The sequence below is a fragment of the Plecotus auritus genome (assembly GCF_963455305.1).
Source record: "Plecotus auritus genome assembly, chromosome: 11".
In the NCBI taxonomy this organism is placed as follows: domain Eukaryota; kingdom Metazoa; phylum Chordata; class Mammalia; order Chiroptera; family Vespertilionidae; genus Plecotus; species Plecotus auritus.
The window spans coordinates 50303786-50331420 of NC_137777.1; the positions used below are offsets into that span (position 1 = coordinate 50303786).

Consider the following 27635-nt stretch of genomic DNA (forward strand, 5'->3'; position numbering starts at 1 on the left):
CAAATGTTACAGCTGTCAGCAGAGCAGCCAGCCCGAGGGGTGGGAGGGGGAAGGGGGTGAGGGCGTATATCAGAGGGAACATCTGTCCACTAAGTGCCCCAATGAACAGCCACCTATCCTGGGGTGACCCCTCTCTGCTTCCTCCGGTCGCTCGCTTCTCCGCTGCGGCGGGAGTTTCCCTTCCATGACGTAGGCGAGGGGGGCAGAGGTCCCCGCTTTCACAATTGTGAGCGATTTGGCTGTGCGTTCGCGTCGGGGGAGGGTGGGTCGCGCCACCAGGGGCTTTGAGAAATGGGTGGCCAATTTAAAACATTCCGGATCCTCTGAATGTTCAGCTTAAAAGACAAGCCGGTCTCGAATTCAGCGAAATGAACAATACCGAGCAGGAGCACGAACGGGGTGGGGAAACCCACACGGAGGCATGGAGCTGTCCATGCAGCCCGAGTGACGGGGGCGCGCTCGGAGGAAGGCGCTTTGCAGGGAAAGTCACTTCGGGTCTTCTCTCTCGGGCCACGATCCCGCGACGCGTCCCCCGTAAAAGCATTTTAATAGGAAATAACGCGAACACCCGGAGGGGTAGCGGTGGTGGGCCGCGGGTCCCAGGCGCCCTTCCCCGCGGCCGGGGGCGGTCCCTCTCCCCCCGCGGCGGGCGCGGAATGTGGCGATCCGCCCGGGCAGGATGACTTCATGCGCGCGGGCCGGCGGAGCAGCTGCTGCAGCCGGCAGGTGGGGTGCGGGCCGCGGGGACCGGGGACCGGGGACCGCACGCGGGCGGGCGGAGGCTCTGCGGCCGGGCTGCGGGCGCCGGGACGTGCGCGGACTGGATCCCGAGAAGGTAAGCCGCCCGGCTGTGATTAGCCTTGACCACGCGGAGCGGTGCTTTCCGCTCGGCTGGTAATGGGGTTTGCAAGCCGGAGGAGGGGACTGCCTCTGCGGCACTCTGCTGGGGAACGGGAGCCACCACTGGAATTGCAGTGGGGATCAGCCCAGTGCCTGAGATTGGAGGAGACTGGAGGGCAGACAAAGGGGGCCCACAGCCGCTGTGTGCTTAGCGACCCTCGCCCACGTCGGGGCCAGACTCCTTACGCATGGAAGGGGGTTCCAAATGCACAATAATTGGAGTTGTACTTCCACCTTTGTACCTGCACCTTCACTTGGGTCTTTTCTGGCTTGGGAGCAGCAGGTCCTTGGCAGCAGCCAGGGGAAGAAGTCAGAAACCTTCCTCTTCTCCCCGACGCCGGCCTCTCCCTTCCCAGCTGTGAGATGGGTCTGTGCAGATTTCAATGCCCAGCGCCCACTCCAGTGCAGAGCCCTTAGGAAGTCTCACATCAGAGGAGAAACTTCTCTCATTTGCAGTTCAGCTTCGTTCAGCAGTACCTGTCTGCGCTTCTGCCTTCATGTACAATCTTCTCTGTCAGTCATTCCATTGATTGGGGAGGGAGGGAGAGCAGCGGGGGATGCTGTGCTCATTCACAGGCCGACCTTGCCAGCTCTTACCCACCACCTCTATTCCAGGACTGATGTTGTCAAGGTCCCAGAAAGGACGGTGCCCTACCCTAGCCTGGGTATCCGCTCTCTTGCTACCTGTGCCCCTCCCTCAAATACATGACATCAGAAATTCTGCTTTTAGCCCATTACCAGCGTGGTTTGCGGCAACTCCCTCCACTGTCGTCCCTATGCTCCAAGAGGGTTTCCCAGAAAGCAGAATCTGCGGGGTGAGAGAGGAGGCCATGCCCCACAGCCGGCCCCTGTGCACAGGCAGAGGGGGATTAGAGATGGGAATGTCAGTCTCGCCTGTTACTCCTGAGCCTTTTTCGTCCGGGTGGGTTGAGAGCCATCTAGCTGTGGGGTTTGGGCAAGTCCTCCCCCCAAGCAGAGCCTTGTCCTCAGGCTCCCCAGTAACCTCAAAGGGGTTTCCAGAGAGCCTTCCCCGTGGCACTCAGGAAGCCAGTGGAGCTGGCCAGTCTGAGCCTCGGGTTATTTGAGCTTCAAGTTAGCCTCCTCCCCATGAGGGGTGCTGACCCCTTGTCCTAGGGGTTCCCCGCAAAGCCCTGCCGCTGAGCCCAAATGCCTGTTCCTGTTGCCACCTAGGGATGCACATTTAAATAATATGCTGTGAAATGGTGAAGATGGCTGTGACGGGGATCCCCATGTACCACTCCACCAACAGAGAACAGTTGCAATGAGCCAGACTGTGGGGAGTCTGTGTGCCAATATTCTATTTAAAAGGAGATCTGTTATCTTTAAACTTGACATGAGAGAGACATTCTGACTCAACAGCCATGTAATTTCATTTTAGCAAATTAAAACAGATCAATGAAAAAGAGGGGCAGGGTTTATAGCTAGACATTTACCTCGGCTTACCTTCATTTTTGAATGCTGCTTTTAGACAAAGATATACTGGCTCTAAAAATTTATGTTAATTCCATTATATACTATTATTGCTTTTCTGATGACACATTTTCTTTTAAAAAAAAACACCTTTAGAAAGATTTGAGTTTGTTTCTTTGTCTCCACCTTCAGTACATGAGGCAGAGGGAGTGGGGGGGGGGTGGGCAAATCCCACACCAAGTGGCCCCCCAAAAACTGCTCCCTGGGATCATGAAGACCGCAGGCCCATTTCGTTTTGGGCTTGTTGATGTTCTTGATATATGTTGAATGTGGGCTGGGTTTGAAATATAACATTTTCAAGAGCCTAGAATTTTAATTCAGGCACACTAACTAGAAGAGGGAACAAAGAACAAGAACAACAAAACCTTTTATTTTATCACCTTTCTCTCCTAATATTGAAATATTTAACTATATAAATAATTATTCTGAACATTAAGTGGTCACAAATATCAATACAATTCATTTTGAATAAGTTAGCCCAAAGCCTGTGAGCTACAGATGAGTGCAACTGATCTTAAGTACAACCCAAATTTCTGTAATTTTAAGAGGCATCTTTCTGGTGAAGAATAGTGCATGAGAACATCCTATTGACAGAAAAGAAAAATGTCTATTGTTTGGTTTTTGAAGAAACTGAAATCTTTGGCAAGAAATGGGTCAAGATTAGTGGACTGTTGCTGCCTAAGCTGGCATCATCCCTGCCAGTGATCTTACAAGTGAGAAGAAGCCACTAAGTCATGGACTGGAGAAGTCAGGGATTGGAGGAGCCTTTCAGGAAAAAAGAAAACAAGTTAGAAAATGTAATTTTTCAATTCCGTGCAACTGAGAAAGATACTTACATTTAAGGGGTTACTCTCTGAGGAGAGTGTCCAGATTCAGAGCCCTAAAGAGAAATCTCGTATGATTTCTGACTAAAACTGGCTTTATGACTTTATTTTCTTTTCTTTCACCATCTCTAAGGGAAAGGAGAAGTTAATTGCCTGGTGTTCAGAAATGGAGAAATGAAAATAGGCTGATGTGCGCTAGTGGATGCTAAGTGAACCGAGGTGCTTCTGTAGGTTTGTCAGGATGGAACTGGAGTCAGTCTGAGGCTTTCCAACCACGTACCAAGCATTCAGTCCGGGGGCGGTGGGCGCTGTAAGGAACTTAGTACAAAGGTCGGAGTCCCTGTTCCCTCTCAGAACAAAGACATTTCTGATGCTGCATGAGCACCAGAAGCTAGAGTCAAATGACCTAAGAGATTTTAAGAAATGGGAAAGAAAAAAAGTAGGAGTGATGAGGCTGAAGAAGAAAGGTCATTCCTATTTAACCAGGGCCCCTACTGGGAATGGGTGGAAAAGTACTATCTCGAAAGTTCTCATAGCCTCTTGATCGCCAGGTTCCTGTAAGTTCACCCTGGTCGCTGTGTATATATTTTTGTTATTTTAAAAATACTTGGGTTTAAAAGTTATTACTAAGTTATATGTATCAGACACTGTGATACTTATTTATCTAGTTTCCCACTAATTCCCTTAAAGTTAGCCTCTCCATGAGGGGTGCTGACCACTTGTCCTAGGGGTTCCCTGCAAAGCCCTGCTGCTGAGCCCAAATGCCCGTTCCTGTTGCCACCTAGGGATGCACATTTAAATAATAGGCTTCAAACACACACGTAGAATTCTGCATACCTTGCGGGTGTGTGAAACATACACACAGAATTCTGCATACCTTGCGGGTGTGTGAAACACACACACAGAATTCTGCATACCTTGCAGGTGTATCAAACACAATTTTGCATACATTATGGGTGTGTGAGGCCCCCAGAAAGCCCTACTTCGAGAATTGTTTGAGGACATCCGCTCTGGGCTCACTTTGACAACACCCATGCCCTTAATTAGCCCAGACCTTTCTGCTCCTCGTTCTATTGTCCTCCCCCCTTTAGGACCAAAGGGAGCTCTGTACTAGCACTGGCTCAAAGGCAGCTGACGTACCAAGAAGCAGGTGCCTGTGAGAACAGCCAAAGCACCTCAAGTCAGGAAAAAAGAATCCCAGAAGGAGCTCTGAATGTGACACTTTCCAAGTGACTTGACTTAGGTTTTTCCCTCCCAAACCATTTTCACAAAAGGGAAACCGTTCCCAGGCGTAGAGTGGCCACACCACCAAATACGCGAAGAGCTTCCCTAGCAGTGGAGTGGTGAGTTCTGCTTTGACGTGTATTCAGTTTCTTAGGATGGACGTGTTTCTGCCTCAGAATTCCTGTTTCTTCCTGGTAGTGCTGTCTGCAGCGATACGTTTGCTTTTGCCAAGTTAAGGAAAGAATGACAAGGTATGTCCAGCCCTCCTAGTTTCTAAAACGATTGCCGGCATAAAAATGCGTTATAATTCCGAGCTTACTATATACTTGAGGAGTACTAGCTCGCATGGTTCCTGCTGATGCTGGTGTTCAGAGAGGTGTGACAAGAACCACATCAACCTAGAAAAAGCAAAGATGGAGAGGGGAGAGAGAGAGAAAACCCGAGGACAACGTAAGCTGCTGCTTTCTTAACGTCCCCAAACTATGAAATAACTGCACATACAAGTTCCTAAAATGAGTGCAATTTTATGGGAACTTCATCGTAATATGCCACATATGAGGCACATCTGTACTTCATTTGATAGTAGATTTTTATTGTGATAAAATATAAATAACAAAATTTTACCATTTTTAAGTATCTACCGTAATTCACTGGTTTTCACTGGTAATTCACAAAGTTGAGTAACCATCTCCACTCTCCATTTCCAGAACTTTCACATCATCCCAAATAGACACTTTGTACCCAATGAACAATAACCTCTCATTCTTCCGTCCCCTCAGCCTCCGGTAAATTCTATTCTATTTTCTATGTCTATGAATTTGCCTATTCTAGGTTCCTCACATAAGTGGAATCATACAATATTTGTCCTTTTATGCCTGACTTCTTTCACTTAGCATAATGTCCTCAAGGTTCATCCATATTGTAGCATGTATTAGAATTTCATTATTTTTTAAGGCTGAATGAGATTTAATTATATATATACTGTATATAATAATTTCTAGTTACAAAACACTTTCAGCATATCGCCTTTCTATTATATTGTTACCTAATATATAACACTACCATATTACCTTAGCAGATGCCTAATAATGTGTATTATGGGTGTGCCATAATTTTATTCAACCAAAAACAATTGATAAGCATTTGCTAAGTTCCAAATTGTTTTATGATTTCAAATGGTATTGGATATAGAGGTACATGCCTTTATATATTGGTGCTTTTAGTTCAGATGGAAAAATTCTTGGATTCTTGGAGTGGTATGGAGTGGTATTTTTGGGTCAGAGATTATGCACATTTGTAATTTGAATATGTACAGTGACTATAATAATAAAAGCATAATATGCTAATTAGACTGGATGTTTTTCTGGATGAAGCTGGGGCTGCGAGGCCTCTGGTAAAAATCATAAACTTCTTCAACAGATAGTATTTGTGTATTGTCTATAACCATTTCTATCTTTAAAATGAACAAGTGTAATATAAGGGAATCTATTTTACATGATTTGAACAAGGAAAGATTCTCACTTTTTTCACTTTTAGTTCATGAAGAAAATATACTACTCACAAGTATTGACAGATTTCAAGTTTCTCAATCATCCATTGCATCATTTCAGAAATATTACACATCCATTGCAGATGTCAGTAGAGACTTCTAGAAACAATGTGGGAAACTAGACACATCTATGGTTAGTTTTGTTTTGTTTTTAAGCTCCAGCAATGGGTCATTTGTATCCAGCCTAACCTTAAATTTGATCTGTTTTTTGGTTCAAATATATGTACCTGCATTATGGTAAATCTTTTATTTTGCTGGATTTCCCTTACTTTCTCTTCAGTGCATTCTTTTTAACTTATCCTGGAACAGAATAATTAAAGCCCAATGATGGAAGTGTCTTATAGAGGTAAATTGCACAATATTGGAATATCTGAGGTATAAACAGAATTGGCAGACTTTTAACTACCCTCTGGTGGAGACTGTCTGGATTTGCATTGTCCCACAGAAGAGAAACAGGGAGCTTGCTGGGGATTGCATCATGTTTTACACGAATTAGACATTAACAAACTAAAAGGGCAAAGCTTCCTAAAGCTGAAAGGTGGCAAGAACATAAACACACCCCAGACACAACAGTATTGTAAGGTATGGTTTTTCTTTGGTTGATTGGGCTGGAGGGACCAATTAATAAACATTTCTCCTATTATTTACTTTTGTCTTTATTGCTGTTTCATCAAACCCTCATTAAAAAGCAGACATAAAACCAATAAGAATTCCGATTTTTGCCTGAATAAGCAACAAGAAGCCCACATTTTCAACAGGGCACTGCAGTGGCTCTGAGCCTGGGCATGGAAGTGCTGGTGTGTTGGTCCTTGCAATAGTAGCGACCACATAACCTGCTCTGTGCTTTCTGCTCAGAATCGCACTGAGTCAGCGTGGGGGCCAGTTACGTCATTTCTTACACTCCTCTCCATGATCTTTCATGCTCAGGTTCTCTGCTTATTGAAATGTAGTGAGAAACAACCAGGAAGTTAATACCCTCTATCCACTCACAAACATAATCTTGCCAGGATTTGCAGATATCATGTTGAATCTAAATTGGTGGTTGATCCCATTGGGTAATGGGTTCACTAACAATAATTGGTCAGACTCACCAAATCCAAATTCAGACTTAAAGTCTATCAAATGTTAAAGATTGTAAAGATTTAAGGATTTTAATATTTTCTATGTATGCTAATATGTAAACATTTTAGGAAAGTAAAATTATATATATGGTTTTTAATAATAAGGTATGTACGTACGCAAGAGAAGGATGTAGTTTTACAAGGATTCATTCTGGAAAGGCTGCATTAGCACATCTTCTAAAAAAACCCCACTGCCCTTAAAAATAAATTGTGACAAATCATTGTTCACCCAAGTTCATTTCTCCTCTCCAGGAAGTGAGTTGTTTTGGGGAAACTGCTGTCATCTAACGTGTGCTTCCCTCAGTGGAAGAAGCTAAAGTGAAATGGGTTGGCATTCTGACCTATTGCAGCCCCCACACACTTACTAGAATTACCTAATGATCAGCACAGGTTGTTTTTATAGAAACTAGGGGCCCAGTGCACCAATCGTCCACCTTGAAAGGAATTGTGGGCCACGAGGCTGTGGTGGGCACGGGGGTGGGTCTTGGCCCATCCTCCATGCCCTCGTCTGGCCCTTCCCGCTGTGGGCCCCCACATCCCCTGTCTGCCAGCAGCCCTGCTCCCGCCACCGCTCCCACACCGCTGATAGTGGAGCGATCTGGGCTGGAGCCAGCAGCGGTGCGAGCAGGGTCAGCGCCGTCAGCGGGTGAGAGTGGCGGCGGCTGCCCTGATCACCCCTCAGGAGTAGAGGGAGGTGGAGAAGCTCTCAGGGGCAATCAGGGCTGGCAGTCACCACTCGCACCCGCTGCTGGTGCTGGCCCCAAATGCTCTGTGCTGGCAGTGGGTCCAAGTGGCGGCTCTGGTGTTGGCTGTGGGTGTGAAAAGGGCGGGCGCCAGCAGTGGGTGTGAGGGGTGGCTGCCAGCTCCGATTGCCCCTCAGGAGCAGGGGGAGGTGGAGAAGCCCTGAGGGGCGATTGGGGTTGTCAGCCGCTTCTCGCACCTGCTGATGGCGCCCAGCAATTGGGGCTGGCGTAAGTGGCAGCTCCGGTGCCGGCAGCAGGTGTGAGTGGGGTCAGTGCTGACAGTGGGGCCAGTGGGAACACAACGGCGGGGGGGGGAGCAAAGAATTTTCAGTAACCAACAGAGGCTGGCCAATGACAGCGGCTGGCGCCCTGCCTTGGTGTGGCGCTCCGCTCACTGGCTCCACCACCCTGCTGTGGCCAATGCCCGCCATGTTCCAGGCTCTGCCGCCTGCTGCCAACGTCCGCCATGTTCCACGTGTGCCCCCTGGTGGTCTGTGTATGTCATAGCGACCGATTGTTCGGTTGTTCCACTGTTCAGTCTGTTTGCATATTAGGGTTTTATTTATATAGATAAATATGTACCTACTGAGACTCTCCGCTGATAAAAGTTACTTGAGACATGGAGTGATCTAGAAGAGAAATCTAAATCACATTTTCTATATCATCTCCATATTAGAGAACAATCCAGTGTTGCAAAGAAGGCACTAGCTATGTGTTATAAAAGTTCAGATGTCTAGGGAGCTTATTGGTATCATATACTATGGTAAGCCCTCGGTAAATGTAAACTGTTACTTTAAAAGAGTAACATATCAAGACCATAAATATTTCTGCACCACAAATGGTCAGTTTTGTACTTGCTTTCATTTATAGGCATTTACAAAATATTTAATAACAAAATGAATCAATACCATTTAGTATTAAAAGCTATCTTCTGCCCTAACCGGTTTGGCTCAGTGGATAGAGCGTCGGCCCACGGACTGAAGGGTCCCAGGTTCGATTCTGGTCAAGGGCATGTACCTTGGTTGCGGACACATCCCCAGTGGGGGGTGTGCAGGAGGCAGCTGATCCACGTTTCTAACTCTCTATCCCTCTCCCTTCCTCTCAGTAAAAAATCAATAAAATATATATATTTTAAATCTGCCTTTTACACAATTGGTATTCTATGCAAGTTCGTTGTGATTATTTTCACAGGTGTGGTGGGGATGGATTAAAGGTGGGACTGTCCTCTTTCCTGTGTCTTGCCAATCCATACCCTCTTCCCACTGAGGTTTTGGTGAAGTGGGAATTAGAGGTGATGCATATTAAAGTTGGAGATATAGCTAGTAAGCAGTTCAAGCTACTCAACCAAGCACAGTCCAAGGACCCAGGTCAGGCAAACATAGGTGACCCTTCTTTCTTCAACTACCACGGATTTGGACTTTTAGATCATTCAAAATCAAGACATAGATTTTAATATATGAATCAGCAGTTATCTTATCTTCGTGTCTTTTCAACCTCATTTATTGTGAAGAATACCATCAGAGAGTCAGCAAAATCATGGTCGATTGAAAACGTTTTCTACCTGCCTGTAGGTTTGAGATAGTGGCCCGGTAACATTATCATAGGGCTTCATGAAGTCACTGTTTCACCACAAAAATTAAATAAGACACTAAAATGACCTCACACTGAACAGTCTCTTGAATAAAGGGAGGAGGATCGGCATCTTGGTCACCATCATTTAGGGGGAAAAAAATCACTATCCTGTTCAGGCAAAATACTTAAGTGGTTAAATTCCTACTTAAAAATAAAATGGAAAATGACATAACATGGCAGTACAATGTCATGAAAGCAAAGCGATTGGGGTTGATCTCGAAATGAATGACCATAAAATCAATGTTTTTGGTTCCGTGTGATAATTTTCTTCTTAGAGCTCTGGACAACTTTTGGTCATTTTCAAGATCAACTAAAAAGCTCTAAACATTAAGTTCAAACTATGCTGATCACTAGAGCTCCCTTTCCTTTTCTCTAATTTTTCGTTATTTTTGAAGTGTTGGCTACCACTTATAACCAAATCACGTCTTTCAGGAGGTGAATCTGGGCCTTACATCCACCTGGTGTGAACCCCACCTGTACCGTTTTCTCGTGCTGTGACTTAAGGAAAATTACTTAACTTCTATGAGTTGTTTCTTGATATTTAAGACAGGAAAATCACAGTGTTGTGAAGATTAAAGATAACATAAAAAAGAAGTTGGTGTGGTATCTGGAACATAGTAAGGGTTAATAAATGCTTTCAATTTTTATCGTTTTAATTGGTCATGGGCAATTTGCAACCAGATCTCATTACAAAATGTTTATGAACATGTTTCCCTGCGTCTCTCTCCACACTAGTTAAGCGAAGCCTTGAAGTGACTCGGAGCCTCCTGGGAAGGTGTCTAAATGCAGGTGATGGCAGGGAGGGGAGAGGCTGAGCCCATCACCGTTGTTGTCAGGCTCTGATCTGGCCGGCTGTGGCAATTGGACTTGGCTTCTATTTTTAACTCTGCAAGTAGATGATTGGATGACCTGGGAAAAGTCAATTGGCTCTTAATTCTGCAACTTATTTTCTTTCCGAATTGTATCATATGTCTAATCACTCTTTTCACTGACATGATCAGAACTGATATTAAGATTGTTGAATAAGGGTGCTCATTTCAGGAGCAAGTGTCACATAAAATGGAAATGCTCCCTTATTTAAAAGCAACAGGTGACTTTTTTTTCATAATACAATGTTGGAGAGGCAGCACTGATTTATAAAGAGCTGTTAGCACTTCCTCTAACAAAAACTTTGACTATCGTGCTAATTATCTGCCTTATACCCAAATAGATTTCTGAATGTGTAACTATTGAAGAAGTTTCTTACTGTTAATCAATATCATTAAATTGTCCAACAGGAAAATTAATCTGTTACTCCACAATCTATCTTATAGAAAGGACTCTTTGTTTTTAGAGAGCACATGTAAGCATTATAATATTCAGGCCCTTGTTCATTACTAGTTGCTACGGAATTGATTTCACCAGTAGCAATACCTTTGAACAAATAAAAAATAGAACCTGAATTAATGTGCAACTTTAGTACCAGAAACGGCTGCCCATAAAACCTGCATTATTAGTGTGCACACATGCATTAGTATGATGACAATTTCTGTTGGTCTTGAAAAGCACATACTTACACATTTTTCTTTATATGGATTTTTATTATTGATATGGACTGTTTTGGTTTAAGGAGACAAGTATAAAAGCTGCCTTACACCTAATACGTAAGCCACAGTTGTTAAAAACTGAGACTTTTGTCATCAATCTTCAGCCAAATTTGCAATAATTTATTTCGATTGGTAAAGTCCTTCATGTGCACCTAACTATTCTTTCAAGTAAAAAGTACAAATCATTAATAGGAGTAAATTATCCTAAATTTCCAAGCCTATAATGTTAATCCTTGTTTCAACCCTGAATTCATTAGCTATTCACTAAAGGCTTGAGGCATAGATTTTGGGCATAGTCTGATTCTAAGATGAGATGTTGTAAACAATGAAAGTACCTGTTTTAAATATACATGTACATACCTGTATACACATATAAATATATTCACATGTTTTATATATTGATTATGTTTAAACAGTTATCTGTGTGACTATATGTACATATATGTGCAATGTATATATGTCTATTTCATGAAAATTTTCCTTCTATTTAAAATATTTGATTATATTATCAATAAGGAATCCTTGTTTTCAGAGTCAGGTTTTGCAAAGAAAACATTTTTTTCACTGCCTGTTTATTTTTCAGAAGTTAAAAAATATTTAAAATTTCAAAGTGATTTTTAAATATATGAATATGTATCTATTTCAGATTGCTACACATGTTATGTGTGTTATATGTGTGCATATATGTACATACATGTATGTATGTATATTCTTTAATTTGATCTTACTGGGCTATAGCTACTATCCAGTTCTGGGAGAAGAGTGGTATAGCTGCCTTTCAGCTTGGAACATGCCCCTGTTTATGTGATCACATTTTATCCGTTCAGGTCTGGCCTTCCATAGCTTTTCTGCTCTGAGGAATACATTTTGCAATGCCTAAGAAATGTTCTTCTATATCTGTAGGTCATGTTAATATTTACCAGTGTCCCACAGAATCCTGATGCGAACTGCTCTCATTTGAAAAGTATTTCAGAATAGGCTGGTCCCTCCGTGAATCATCAGATCTGTTCCTTAGGCCTTTCTCACTTTTTCTGTTGGAGAATGAGCAGAGAAAAGGGGAAGGAAACTGTTTGTACTAAGGAACATTTCAGTTCTCTTTCTATAAAACATGCACTTTCATAGAAACACTGGAAATGTGAGCGTGGAGTTACACAGCCCCCGGTTAGGACATAGACCCAATATATTGTAATATTTTTCAAGTGAGAGACCAAAGGTGGCCTGGCATTTATTTTAGGCTTCCTCACCACCCTAACACAGGCAGTGTTCTATTAACTCGATTTTTAAAATAGCCCTTTGTTTGTTAATAATGTCTACTTTTGGTTTTGCTTCATTTTAACTTCGTTTCGGAGGCTGATAGTAACAAATGCCATGAGTGGGATTGTCGGGTTCCCCCTGCTTTATAAGATCAGCAGTAGTGCTATGACCATAAATGTGTAAAGGCCAGACGGCTCTCTCTTTTTTTAAAATTAGGAATATAAGCACAATAAAAGCAGTGTTTTGAAAATTAATTCTAGAATACACTTCTTTTAATGTTAAAGACGTATAATTTTACAGAGGTGCATATGTTTGGATGCTTTGTAAAGAAAAGAAACATGATTAAACATATATATATGTTAATCCTCACCCGATGATATTTTTCCCATTGATTTTTAGAGAGAGTGGAAGGAAGGGGGAGAGACAGGAAGAGAGAAACATCAATGTGAGAGAGACACATCAATTAGTTGTCCTGCACGCTCCCCAACCAGGGCTGTGGATTGAACTTGCAACCGAGATATGTGCCATTGACCTGAATAGAACCCGAGACCCTTCAGTCTACACAGTGCTCTGGCCACTAAACCAAACCAGCGGGACAAGCATGTATTACCTTACACTACCAGAAATTCCCTCTGAATCCTTTCTAAGACAAACATATTCATACTATTTCTTTATTGTTTTCATTTTATTTTTTTAATTTTTTAAAAATATATTTTATTGTTTTTTTTTTTTTTTTTTTTTACAGAAAGGAAGGGAGAGGGATAGAGAGTTGGAAACATCGATGAGAGAGAAACATCGATCAGCTGCCTCCTGCACACCTCCTACTGGGGATGTGCCGGCAACCAAGGTACATGCCCTTGACCGGAATCGAACCTGGGACCCTTCAGTCCACAGGCCGACGCTCTATCCACTGAGCAAAACCGGTTAGGGCTGTTTTCATTTTATTAAGTTATTAAAGTATCATATGTAATATTTCATACAAACACTGCATCAACTGCAATACTAGTTTAAGAATTTTAATTTGGTATATAAATATGCTAACTTCTGTTGAAATTGCTATAACTTTAGGTTCAAAATTAATTTAATGGTTACTAATTGGTGTTATTATTCTTGTTTCTAATAATTGCTACCCCAAATAATGCATTATAAAGATAAAACTCCCTGCCTTAGAGTTTCTACCCTATTAATCACATACTAAGATTTCTCTTGGATATCAGCACAATGATATAATTTAGAGCACAGCCTATGACATGACTTGCGAGTTGACAGGCAACCTTTAACTATAAGACATTCCTGATACTCCACGTTTGCAAATTCATTCTACACAAATGTGATCTTAATAACTGACAGATGACTATTAATATTCAGTCATTCTCCATAATACGCTATTACAAATTATTAACAGAATATTGAGTAGCCAATAGTTCTATAGTATTTGTTCAGATTTTTATGTAAACTCGAGTGTAATTTACATTTATTTTTAAAAAATAATTTGTTGATTTTTTTAGAGAGAGGAAGAGAGAGGGAGCAGGGATATCCTTTATAGCCTATGAATTTCTAATATTTTAAGGTTATCTATGCCGAACTTCATTCATTTACATAATAACTCACAGGTAATCTTCGCAAGTATGTTAAGATGCTTAGAATAGGAAACAATATAGAAACTAATAACTAAAATGTCCTTTTTGTGAAATGTTAAGTGAAAAGAGAAGAATGCTAAATAATAAATAAAGCATATTTGCAACTTGGTTTTGAATATCACATACATGGAGGAAAAAAACCCAAAGGATGTTTAAAAATCAGTTCTCCATGGCTGACTCAAGAAGCATGGCCCTGGCTGGTGTTGCTCAGTGGTTACAGTGTCAGCCTGTGCACTGAAGGGTCGAGGGTTCAATTCCTGGTCAAGGGTATCTGTACCTGGGTTGTGGGTTCGCTCCCCTGGTTGGGGCATGTGCTGGAGGCAACCAGTCGATGTGTCTCTCTCACATCGATATTTCTTCCTCCCTCCCTCCCCACCTCTCACTCTCTTAGAAAAAAGCAATAAAAAAATATATCCTCTGGTGAGGATTAACAACAACAACAAAAAGACAGAGAGTCAGGGTGACCTTTATGTCCTCTTGATCTCATTCTGTATTTCCAGATCCATCGCGATGTGTATGCGTTACTGTTTAAGAAAAAATGTGCTAGCTGGGATGTGTGTTTTAACATGTAAACAGTGCTGAGTGTTGTTAAAATGTTCAATTTTTTTTGTAGATTTCTGGAAGACCAAGGCTGACCATAAAAATACTGAATATATTAGAAGAAAGGGAGTTTTCCTTTATCCTGAAATCATAATGATAAATATTTTTATTGATTTATTTTTAAATAAATATTATTTTTAAAACACTATACTATAGTTTTCAAAGCGACTTTATGCCTGTCGCCTCACGGGACCATGCTAACTCTGAAGCCGGGGGAGCAAGGCTGCCCGCATCCTGCAGAGGGGAAGTGCGGTCCACAGCTTGCCGTGTCCGCTGTGCATGCAGTTATCACGGCAGCGATTGGCCTGTTTCCCGCCCTGGCCAATATTTCCTCCTGCCAGCGACTTTCAGCCTTCTTCAGCTCATGGCGCACATGAACCAATTACTAAAATTGTGCCGATCTGACAAAACTTAGGTATAATTTTGATTTATTCATACCAGACGGCTATTGTTGTGTTGGCCATTGTCTTTTTTTTTTTTATTATTTATTAGTCAATCTAAGGGAAAAAGAGGTCAGTGCCCCTGACTAAATAGTTCAGTATTGTGTGTTTTAAAAATTCTTTCAGCATACCAGTTCAAAATCTCTGACCTATGCTATAGGAACTGGGCGGGTCTAAGAGGTAAAAGCAAATATGGAAATAGGCCTGGCTCTGCCTCTAGTTATAAATTTGCTTTTGGTCTTCACTGGAGACTGAACCAGGACAATCTATGTTAATTACTTGCACAAAAGAGATGGACACCTTGAATAAGTTCTTAGGTTTAAAAATAAAATCTAGATTTTTTTTTTTACCATATTCCAGTTTGTGTATCTGGTGTCTATCAACTTCTCCAGAGAACCATGCCTCCTACCTAAAGGATTGCATTGCTTAGCAAAAACAATTGACAATGCTGATGGCTTACCGGAGTTAAATAATATACCAATCTAGATTACATTGACATAATGCTGACATTCATGAGATTATATCATTTTATTTAGACACACACACACATTTACAAAGTCTAACTTAAGTAGTAAGTTTGCTCCAAACTAGAATATTGCTTGTGTAATTTGCAACCTAATTAGAACATTTAATTAATCAAATTAAAAGATTATAGCTAAAATTCACAGAAAATTCCTTTAGCTACATTGGACAATTGTAAGGCACGTCTATGAGTTTGTTAAGTATAAACTTATTTAAAAGGTCACTTGTGAGACCTGCCTTAGAATATTGGTGCTTCTGAAATATCACCACTATTACCTACTTTTTAAAATAGTCTGACACCCACCAAGCACTCCTTCACCTCCTACAAGAAAGCAAGAAAAAGAAAGCGTTTCTGTTTTTAATTTTAGTGGAAGGTTCTTGATTTAAGAATTAGTCATTGTCTGCCATTTGAATTTCAAGTATGCTCTAAGTATTTGGGGTTCTTTTTGTGTGACTTTTCACATATATCACCTTTCACTTTGGATTAGTAAAATCAAAACATTGATTTTTCTACTATTTCTTAGTTCCATTTTCATTTCAAATATTCAGTGCCTTCTCAAAAAATAGTACTATGGCTTTGGACTGTTTGATGACAGATAATGCCAGGAAACGGTGATTCAGGTTTTCAGTTAAAAACATAAAATGAGAAACCAAGGGAATAATTACTATAGCATTTTCTTTTCCATTTAGCCAATCAGCTATGCGCATCAATGAATGTTAGATTTTGAGTCTATGGATCCAAATGCTAAACATTTTGCATATTCAGAGAAATGAAAAATAATATGAACTGTGCTCATTCTGTGCTAAATGCTGTCCTAGAGCCAAATGGTTCCCCCCTCACAACAATCGCAAGAGGCAGGCACTTCTGTTTCTTATTTTACAGATGGGCAAACTGAGACATAGAATGACTGAGTGAATTACCCCTGGCTACACAGCTGGTAAGGCACAGATAATAGTATTTAAAACCAGGTCGTTGGTTGTTGTCAGAGTCTACATTCCTCACCCCTATAATGAACATAAGGGTCTGGATCCCTACTATTTGTTTTATGCCCATTTACTTGCTTTGTGGAAAGAAAAGGAAGGAAAGAGAGAGAAGAAGAGAGAAGGGGAGGGAGAGAAGAAAAGGAGGAAGAGGGGGGGAGGCAGGAGAGATGTCGGAATTCTGCCAGTTTATTGATACTACCGTGCATTGTAACTTGCAATGAAGTTCGATTTAAGGACTTCTAGAGATTACAACAAGATAAATACTTTTAAATTTCCCCAAGTAAAGTCCCTGGAAATATTGCTGGCTGGAGACAGCAAGTAAGTTTCTATTGAATTATTCTCATAATTGAAATGTTATAGCAGTCTTATGTTTGGAACAAAAACAATTCTGGTCATTTTCACAGCGATAATTCTACCATTTCTTAAAATTAATATCAGATTTTTTCCCCCACCCTCGACACTCTCTGCTTATTTAATGTTAGTACCAACTCTTAAAAAAAAAAACAACAAAAACCCATACATGTTAGTAAGGTTTTAAGTTAAGCCATTGGATTTAAACCATTGGAAAATGGGAAGAAAATTTAGAGTCTGTAGCAGAAGGGAGGTACTCCTCCCCCCAGGCCCACTTCTGTCCATTTCCACCAGAGCTACTTCAGCAAGAAAGGAGGAATTATGCTGATAGGTCAGATTTAATTGGACAGTCACAGAGCCACATTTTAGGATTACCCAGGGTCACTGCATATCTAAGGTACACAGCAGTGGTGCCCACATTCTTTCTTGCCCATTGCCTGATTCTATCAGAGCAGATAAGGGAGTGCGGATCCCAGAAGCCTAGAACTCAGACTCCTCTCTCTTCCACTCTGTGCACTGGGGTGGGTTTTAACCATCAGAGCAATGGGACTTTCCATCTTTCACTGACCCCTTCCATGAAGATGAGTCAAACTCCAGTTGGAGCCTGGAAAATCTTGCCTGCTCCCTGGCCAACTTCTTCCTTCCGTACATTCTCAGAAAATGGTAACATGCCCAAATTAGCCTTTACCCCAGCTCTGAACTCAGGGTTATCAGGAAGTCACTCCAACTCTCAGATGTGTTCTGTATCTTCACAAGAAATTTGTTCTTATGGTTAACAGCTACTCTGGATTATTCACATGTTCTTATGCAATCAGAATTTATTTCTGTCTTCAAGTGTTTAAAGCCCATAATTAAATGTACATGGGCCCAGATGATTTTTCAAAAATCAAATATTATCAGAAAAAGTACAAGAACATTCTTTGGGCTACTCCTTGATGAACATCATTACCTATCTTTGAGGTGTAATAATACAAGTCAGTGAGTAATTCATCAACTACAACCCCATGGGACTCAAAATGAATATTTTTTCCTTCAGTCATTGACTTTCAACAAACATAGCCAAGGCAGTTCAACTTTCCCTGCCAAGAAATCACCAAAAAACAGCAGAGATGGTATATGTGAGCTACTTACTGCCACAGGGTTGGAAAAAACGAGTGAGCTGCATTTTGACTACCTGTCAAGCATCTTGACATCTTGGAACAGAAAGTGTTGTTTAAATATAAAGTGCATTTCTGTTGATTGCTCTTTAGTCATCCCTCTGAGGAAATGACCTATCTATCAAGCGCATGGGAGAACTGCCATGACATGTGGTTGCTTCCTGCTAAAGAGACCTTAAAATAATTACTTGTTTCAATTTGTGGTTGTTTCCAATCATTTGTAAAACTCCATGTTAAAAACCCAATAAAAAAAAAGCTATTTGAATTTACTTTCCAGCATAGTTTCCTGGGCATTCTCTCTCATTGATTTTTTAAAATTTATTTTTAATTGATTTCAGAGAGGAAGGGAGGGGGACAGAGAGATACATCAGTGATGAGAGAGAATCATTGATCGGCTGCCTCCTGCACGCTCTACATTGGGGATCAAGCCCACAACCCGGACATGTGCCCTTGACCAGAATCGAACCTGGGACCCTTCAGTCCACAGGCCAACACTCTATCCACTGAGCCAAACCAGCTAGGGCTCTCTCTCATTGATTTTATTCTCTCTTTCTCTCTCTCTCTCTCATTAGGAGAGCAATGGGTCTCAAGCTTTAGTGTGAATCAGAAGGCTGGTCAAAACAATAATGATGGGCACCTGGACATCTGCATTTCTAACAAGTTCCTAGGAAATACTTTTGCTGCTGGTACACATTTGATGAACCACTGCTCAGGTGAAAGGTTTGGGGAATTTGGAAACTGGAATGAAAGAGCTATGGAAAGCTGAAGCTAGGCCCTCTCTGATCTTGCTCTCAGAGCTGCGCAAGCTATTGGAAAAGCAATCACTGCTGCCCCAGAGGGCCCACTGAAAGTACACGGTCCTCTGAGGGTGTGACTGGCTGGGCAGGCATCGGGCAGAACACTCCCACTCTTCCCGCTCTTAAGCCCCGGTTTCCATTGATGAATCATTTCACCTCTCTGCTTCAGTCTTTCTCAGATTCAAAACAGTAATGGTAATTTCTTTCTCTTTTATTAAACACACACACACACACACACACACCACACACACCCTACATAAAAATTTCTTTGGATTTACTCTGATGTAACAAAGAAGGGCTACAAAAACTCAGCAAACTACCTCTCTCCTTGAATGTTAAGCGTAACAATGTAGCTAAAAAATACCCAGTAATTGTCCTCTGCTGCCTGAGGTCAGCCACTTCCTGGCCCTTGGAGGTGGGAGCCCAGAGGGAACAAGTACTTAATGAGACTCTAAAAAGCACTATCTATCTGCACCCCATCCACCACCACCGGCTCTACTTTATCCTCTACTTTATCCACGGTTCTCACTCCTTCCACAACCAGCAACAGCGTCTCCCTACTACGCTTTCATTACACAGCACTACCCATCCCAGGGCCCTGGCATTTACAATTTCATCTGCTGAAAATGTTCTAAAAAGTAACCCATATTCATTCCAACAGAATATGAAAATAGTGGGCATGATAATTGAGGGGATTAGAGTGCCCTCAAGTCTGTGGCCAAATGTCACCTCATCAGTGAGGCCATGGTCATTCTATGAGAACTGTGGCACATGCCACACTTGGTCATCCTATGAGAAGATGGTCATCCTTTGAGAAGAACTGGTGCACACTTTTACCCTTGGCATCTTGCACTCTAGTCGTTCCTGACTATCGGCAGTTCTTGAGAACCCCCATTGCTCATTATGCTTCTGCCTAGAATAATGTTCATTCCTAAAAATGCTTTGCTGTCTTTCACACTTCTGTGCTTTGGTCAAAACACAAATCAGGTGTCCTGTTCTGCAAAGTATTTCGTGATAGATTTCAGTTAACCCATTCTTTACTCCATTCTGTCCATTGTTCACTGTTTCTGGCATCAAAAGCACAAAGACGGAGTGCCTGGCACATGGCAACTACTCATAAATGTTGAATAAGTGAACACCAATTCACTTAATTTTTTTCCTCATCATGATAAGCTACTCTTCATTGCTCTACACTTTGAAAATTGCCCCGGGGGATAAAAGCATAATAAGGATTGACCCTAAAAGTGAAGAGAACAGACACTTATGACATAAGCAGTTTGAAGATCAAGGAAGTTACAGTCACAAAACGAAGGAGAATAATTCTCAAAGAACAAGAGAGAGGCATTGTTTGTCTTCCTTTTGTTGTTGTTGCAATGGTAAATGGGATAGCTTTTTTAGTTTTTATTTCTGAGAGTTCATTATTGGTGTATAAAAATGCCATTGATTTCTGGAAGTTGATTTTGTATCCTGCTATCTTGCCGAATTCATTTATTAAGTCTAGTAGTTTCCTGGTGGAGTGTTTAGGGTTTTCTGTACAATATCATGTCATCTTCGAATAATGACAGTTTCACTTCCTCCTTTCCCATTTGGATTCCTTTGATCTCTTCTTCTTGTCTGATTGCTGTGGCTAGGACTTCCAATACTATGTTGATAAGAGTGGTAAAAGTGGATATTCTTGTCTTGTTCCTGTTCTTAAGGAACACTTTTAGTTTTTGCCCATTGAGTATGCTGTTGGCTGTAGGATTTTTATATGCGGCCTTTATTATGTTGAGGTTTGATCCCTCTATTCCCACTTTACTGATAGTTTTTATCAAAAAAGGGTGCTGGATTTTGTTGAATGCTTTTTCAGCATCTATTGATATGATCATGTGGTTTTTATCTTTCAAGTTGTTTATGTTTATTGATTTGCAAATATTGCACCAGCCTTGCATTCCCAGAATAAGTCCCACTTGATTATGGTGTATCATTTTTTAAATGTATTGCTGGATCTGATTTGCTAATATTTTGCTGAGGATTTTAGCATCTGTATTAAGCCTGTAATTTTCTTTCTTTGTATGGTCTTCATCTGGTTTTGGAATTAGGATAATGCTGGCCTCATAAAAAGAGCTTGGAAGTGTTCCTTCCCTTTGAATTTTCTGGAATAGTTTGAAGAGCATAGGTGTTAGATCTTCTTTGAATGTTTGGTAAAATTCACCTGTAAATCCATCCAGTCCAGGACTTTTGTTTGCTGGAAGTTTTTAAATTACTGCTTCAAATTGCCTACTTAGGTTTTCTGATTCTTCCTGATTGAGCTTTGGAAGATTGTATGTTTCTAGAAATTTGTCCATTTCACCTAGGTTGTCCAGTTTGTTGGCATATAGTTGTTCATAGTATTTGCTTACAATCCTTTGTATTTTTGTGGTGTCCATTGTTATATTGCCTCTTTCATTTCGGATTTCATTTATTTGGATCCTCTCTCTTTGTTTCTTGATGAGTCTAGCTAGGGGTTCATCACTCTTGTTTATCTTTTCAAAGAACCAGCTCTTGGATTTATTGATCTTCTGTACTTGTTTTTAGTCTCTATGTCATTTATTTCTGCTCTGATCTTTATTATTTTCTTCTTTCTACTTCCTCTGTGTTTTTTTTTTTCTGTTTTCTTTCTAATTTATTGAGTTGTAGGGTTAGATAGCTTATTAGTTCTTTTTCTTGTTTCTTGAGGTAGGTCTGTAGTGCTATGAATTTCCCTCTCAGGATAACTTTCGCTGTGTCCCATAGGTTTGGGGTGGTTGTGTGTTCATTTTAATTTGTTTTCAGGAACTTTTTAATTTCTTGCTTGATTTCATTGGTAACCCATTCAATGTTTAATAACATGCTATTTAGTCTCCATGTATTTCAGTGTTTTTGAGTTTCTTTTTTAATTGCTGTTGATTTCTAACTACATGCCATTGTGATCCGAGAAGATGCTTGGTATTATATCTCTGAGGTAAGGTGGGTCTCTTATAGACAGCATATGTATGGGTCATGTTTTCTTATCTGTTCAGTCACCCTATGTCTTTTGACTGGATCATTTAATCCATTTACATTTAAGGTTACTATTGATAGGTATTTATTTATTTCCATTTTTATTTTCTTTATGCTTATGATTCTCTCTCCTTTTCTTCGTCTCAAAGCAGTACCTTTAACATTTCTTGTATTGCTGGTTTGGTGGTAATGTACTCCTTTAACTTTTTTTTTTTTTGGTCTAGAAAGCTTTTTATTTCACCTTCAATTATAAATGATAGTCTCACTGGATACAGTAGTCTTGGATTTAGGCCCTTGTTCTTCATTACTTAGAGTACTTCATGCCACTCCCTTTTGGCCTTAAGTGTTTCTATTGAGAAGTCAGCTGACATTCTAATGGATACTCATTTGTAGGTAATTTTCTATCCCTCTCTTGCTGCCTTTAAGACTCTTTCTTTGTCTTTAGCATTTGCCATTTTAATTACGATGTGTCTTGGTGTGGATCTTTTTGGGTTCATCTTGATTGGGACTCTCTGTGCCTCCTGAACATGTGTGACAATTTCCTTCACCAGGTTGGGGACATTTTCTGTCATTATTTCTTTACACAGGTTCTCTGTTACTTGCCCACCCTCTTCCCCTTCTGGTATTCTTATAATGCGGATGTTGTTACATTTCATGTTGTCCCAGAGCTCCAATAAGCTATCTTCCTGCTTTTTAATTCTTTTTTTCTATTGGCTGCTCTAATTGGGTATTTATTTCTACCTTGCCTTCCAAATCGCTGATTTGATCCTATACTTCATCCAGTTTACTTTTAATACCTTCCTGTGTGTTCTTGATGTCAGATATATCATTTTCCATTTCTGTCTGGTTCTTGTTTATTGCCTCTATTTCTCTTTTCATGCTGTTGTAATTTGCACTAAATTCCTAAAGCATTTTCATAACCATTGCTTTGAACTGTATGTCTGATAGGTTGTTTGCCTCCATCACATTTAGTTCTTTTTCAGAACTTCCTTCTTTTCTCTCATTTGGGGGTTGTTTCTTTGTCTCCCCATTTTAGCTATCTCTTTGTATTTGCTCCCGTATATTAGATAGAACTGCTATGCCTCCCAGTCTTTGTGGGCTGGCCTTATATAGAAAGTTTCTTGAGGGGTCCAGTGTTGCAGTCTTTGTTCACTTGAGCTGGATGCTCTAGGCATGCCCCTTATGTGTGTTTTTGGGGTTCTCCTGTTATAACTGGGACTTGATTGTTGATGTCCCCTTCATGGGAGGAATCTCCCCTCCGACTTGCTGCCAGTGAGATTCATTCCCAATGTTGCCATGTCAACTGTTATACAAGTGCTTTGGGTCCACTATTTGGGGGGCTCACTGGATTTTTCTCTGGTGTTGTTGAATCTGGTGCCTTGGTGAGTCTATCCTGGGCCTCCTAGGAGCTTCTCTAGTTAGATGAATGTGAGTCACTGTCTCTTTCTGGCCCTGGGCAACCTGATTGCAGTCCCAGAGGTTGAATCCCCTGGTAGTCCAGTGGTTGGGGACTCCTTAGCCCAGAGGCTGGTTCTGCCTTGAGTCTCACACCTTGATTGTCCCTGTTCTGAGCTGTACTCCCTTCCCCAGGGAGTGGTCCTGCCATGTCAGCTGCAGGTGCTTGGGGTTCCACTGGCTTTTGCCTCACTAAGCAGTCCGGGATGGACTTTTGCCTTGCTGAGCAGTCCATGAGGACTTTTAAATAGGAGAAATCTGATTTTTAAAATTCAGCATTTAATAATGCTACTTTTTCCAATCCCAGTCTCTGGAGAAAACTTTGGGAATATCTTTTGTAATCTTAGAAGATGAAATCTAGCAAGCAGACCCAGGTTACTTTGGGTAAGAGCTGAAGAATATGACTTGTGGGCTGAGCTAGAAATAACATTGTCATAGCAACCTCCAAAGATTTCATAGAAAAGGATTTTTTTCATGGAGATGACTAACAATATCCCTTTTGAAATAGTTCTGATATAGTGAGGGATAAGATACAATATGTTTGATAAACTGTTAAATTGGGACAAACTAGCATAATCTTTTTTTTTTAATATATATTTTATTGATTTTTTTACAGAGAGGAAGGGAGAAGGATAGAGAGCTAGAAGCATCGATGAGAGAGAAACATCGATCAGCTGCCTCCTGCACATTCCCCATTGGGGATATGCCCGCAAGCAAGGTACATGCCCTTGACCGGAATGGAACCTGGGACCCTTGAGTCCGCAGGCTGACACTCTATCCACTGAGCCAAACCGGTTAGGGCGAAACTAGCATAATCTTAAGATCAGAGTTGACAATCCCTAGTCTAGGCTCACACACTCTGTGCACTGATTAGCTTTTAGTGACATAACACTGATGTGATGCCAACCTGTCTTCACTGTGTTTGATGATTACTTAATAATAAAATGTTAATTGTAGTATAATTAATTCAATAATAATAATAATGATTGTTCTTAATAAAAGAGCTCAGTTTGCCTTGTCAAGAGAGACTTAATATATTTTTTCTGATTCTTCATAAAGACTCAATTATGTGTTTTCAGTGTTCTTCTGTGATATAATATATAGCCTTTGCAACTACAGGCCTGTGGAAATACCAGTAGTGTCAATAGAAATTATTATAACTTCTTCCTCAGAAAGGGCATATTCCAGCAGTTTCAGTGCCTCATTTGTTAAGCCGAATTTCCAGCCTAAGTAACAAATCAGTTCAGTGTCTGACCTTACTGCAAGGATTTATGTGTCTAACCCCATTCTGTTCTAGTTTAGATCAAGAATGCCTCTATATTATTTTATGAGCCAGGCTTCTATAGTTTGCAAAAGCTGGTCCAGCCCACTGGCCATGCTGTGATTCTCTTTATACAATGAAGTTTTCCTGAATAGCGACTAAAATCCATGTTGTCTAATTATCAACTCATACATTAAAACTGCTAATTTTATGGCCATGCTAAAATATGAGTGGTTTCTTGACTTCACTTGGAAAATCCGCCAAGACAGTGGTGTAGTCTGGGTCACAACTTTGTTATCTTGCACCAATAAGCAGCTTAGATAGAGGACCATATGTCTAAGGAGGAAGCGATTGTCAGTAATTCCATTTAAGGAGAAAATTCTAAGTAGCATATTTTTTTTTAGTTTGAGGTTAATGTATATAAATCTGAGTTTATCACAAATAGCAATACACCCAAAGCATCACATTTCTCATACCACATACTAACCTTTGACTCTGGTCCCTTGGTGTGTCTAGTCTCCTATTCGACATCAACACACTTGCATGTACGTGCATGTGCACACACACACACACACACACACAGAGAGAGTCAAATAATCTATTACCTCAAAATAAGGGGCGGTGTGGCAGCATTGAGAAGCATTATGAAATAAGCCAGAATTAACAAGGCATGGATCATGTTTGAAGCCCATGCAGGTCAGGCTATATCACGGGGACTGGAACCTGATTGTCTTTACAAATAATACCTGTTTCACTCAGCTCCCAAACCAATGAAATATATTTACCCTAAGTATCTTGGTTTTTCTAACCCGTGTAGTTTTCTAACCTGTATATGTTTTCTGAAGCCATCTTCTGCAGACAGTGGTCATGTTATCAATCAAATGGAAGTATTGAATTCTATTTCCATTTTTTAGCATTTAACTACAGCATTCATCCTCAGATTCTTAAAGAAGAATGCAGTCATCGTGATAGTGTGGTACTTGGATCTGTCCATTCATTCAATACTTACTGACCTGGTGCTTCATATACAAGACTGTGCTTGTGGGTTAAAAAATGTTTTAACCCACAAGCACAGTTAGTCATCATCTAATCATCACTCCTACTGAAGTATTGGAATCAGAAAAAAAATAGTTGAACCAGTATTTGTTACATTTTTCACACAAATAACCAAGGAAGCATAGAAGAGAAGACTTACATTGAAAAATACAGGTGAGGCAAAGGTAGGATTAAAGTTGTTTGTGTTGAAAATAATACAAAATTAATAGATAATAATAAAAAATACACAATGTTTCACGTACCCACAACTGTAAACCTACTTTTGACCCACCCAGTGTATGACTTCTCTATAATAAATTAATATCTATGCTAATCATCTATGTTTCAATTGAGGAAAAAATTAATCTAGCAAAATTATTCTGTAAAACCCCAACTGCTTTGAAAATTCTTGTTAATTTTAGGCTTTCTAATTGAAGATGAATGATAAGGTGAGTAATTAATAACCTTGAAAATTAGGAAAGTGACTAAGGTGAACTAGCCAGGATGTTGTTGACACTAACTTGATTTATATCTTTATATAGCCTCTCTCTCTCTCTCTTTCTCTCTCTCTCTCTCTCTCTCTCTCTCTCTCTCTCTCTTAGATAAGTAAAATATATCTTTGGGTGAGGATTTAAAAAATTCTCTACCTTTAAATATTAGTAAATCTCCTGATGAAATTTTCCAGATTAATCTGAATAGATTTAAAATGTGAGGAAAGATTTTTTTTAAAACTTACTAAACAACAACATATTTTGTTCAATTTACTTAACATCAGAATTTTCATTTGTATAATTTGAACCAGGAGAAGTACTTTAATTGATCTATTTCTTTTCTAAAATTGGAAGACTAAATTGTTATTAAAGTGTTTTCATAAAATTATTAATAAATGCCTTCATAATTATCTCACAAGAATACTGAGATAAATAGCTATGAAAAAGCTGAAATCTCTCAAACTATTATTAGCAAAAACGTATTATTTCTAAAGGTATATCTCAAGTTAAAAAGGATTAAACAGCACAGACATAATGTTTAATGCTCTCTTTCAAAAGATAAGAACTTACTATTGGAAACATATAATATATTAATAACCTCATTATAGGGTTGAGATGCTCTCTTCATCAGAAAACAATCAGGGCACATGTGTCCTTTCCTTGCCAATATTCTTATTGCATTTCTTATCACAGTTTCATAATATAACTGCATTTAAAGTACACTCTTAAGCATTGTTAATTAAAGAAACTCACCATAAAGACCCAGTCTGAACTTTCTAAGTGATATGAAGTTAGTAAAAAATGCAGCTTATTGGAATCTAGTGTGTTTAGGGATTTTTGCACACTTAGCTCTTCAACTGATTAGTTTGGAGCCTGGACAAATGCCTCAGTACCTGGGGTAAGTGGGCTTGTGAAGAAATTTTGGTACATACACGCAGTTCATATGGAGCTAATAGCTATGTGTTTGCCAAGTATTTTGTGGGAAGAAACATTGAGGGGAAAGAAAGCTGGATTTCCTTAAGAGCAGTAAACTGTTATGTGCATGTAAAGACTGGAAAATTAACAAGGAGAAACACTCCTGCCAGCAGAAGCCAAATTCATGCAATTCCCTTCTTTTGCTGAAAACCTGTTCTAGAGTCATGTTACATTTTATATGAAAAGAATATTGCATTTTCTTCTTTTTAAAATGTTTTTTAATTGATTTCAGAGAGAAAAAGGGAGAGGGAGAGAGAGACAGAAACATCGATTGGCTGCCTTCTGCATGCCCCTACTGGGGTCGCGCTCACAACCCTGGCATGTGCCCTGAATAGGAATCAAACCGGTGACCTCTTGATTCATGGGTTGATGCTCAACCACTGAGCTACACTGCCCGGGCTGCATTTTCCAATAATGATACTATTATAATGTAGGGATATGTTTCTGATCAAAGACTCTGCATCCACAACATATGATAAAAGCAAAAGTGTAATTATAAAACATAATATTCAACTCACTGAAGTAGTAAAGTATATTCTAAGCCTCATATAATGGACAAATGTATGCACTGTGAGATGGTTGTATGAGTGTCCAGTATGTTTG

General features: G+C 40.3%; 1 protein-coding gene across 1 annotated transcript in view; it reads left to right on the plus strand.

Moving 5' to 3' along the window:
• The first annotated feature begins 700 nt into the window (after positions 1-700).
• The window catches only part of PKIA (cAMP-dependent protein kinase inhibitor alpha), a 77155-nt gene continuing 50220 nt past the window's right edge, over positions 701-27635 (plus strand). Inside the window, exon 1 of the mRNA XM_080646987.1 lies at positions 701-835. The gene's annotated coding sequence lies outside the window, so the exon portion shown is untranslated. The remainder of the gene's footprint in view (positions 836-27635) is intronic.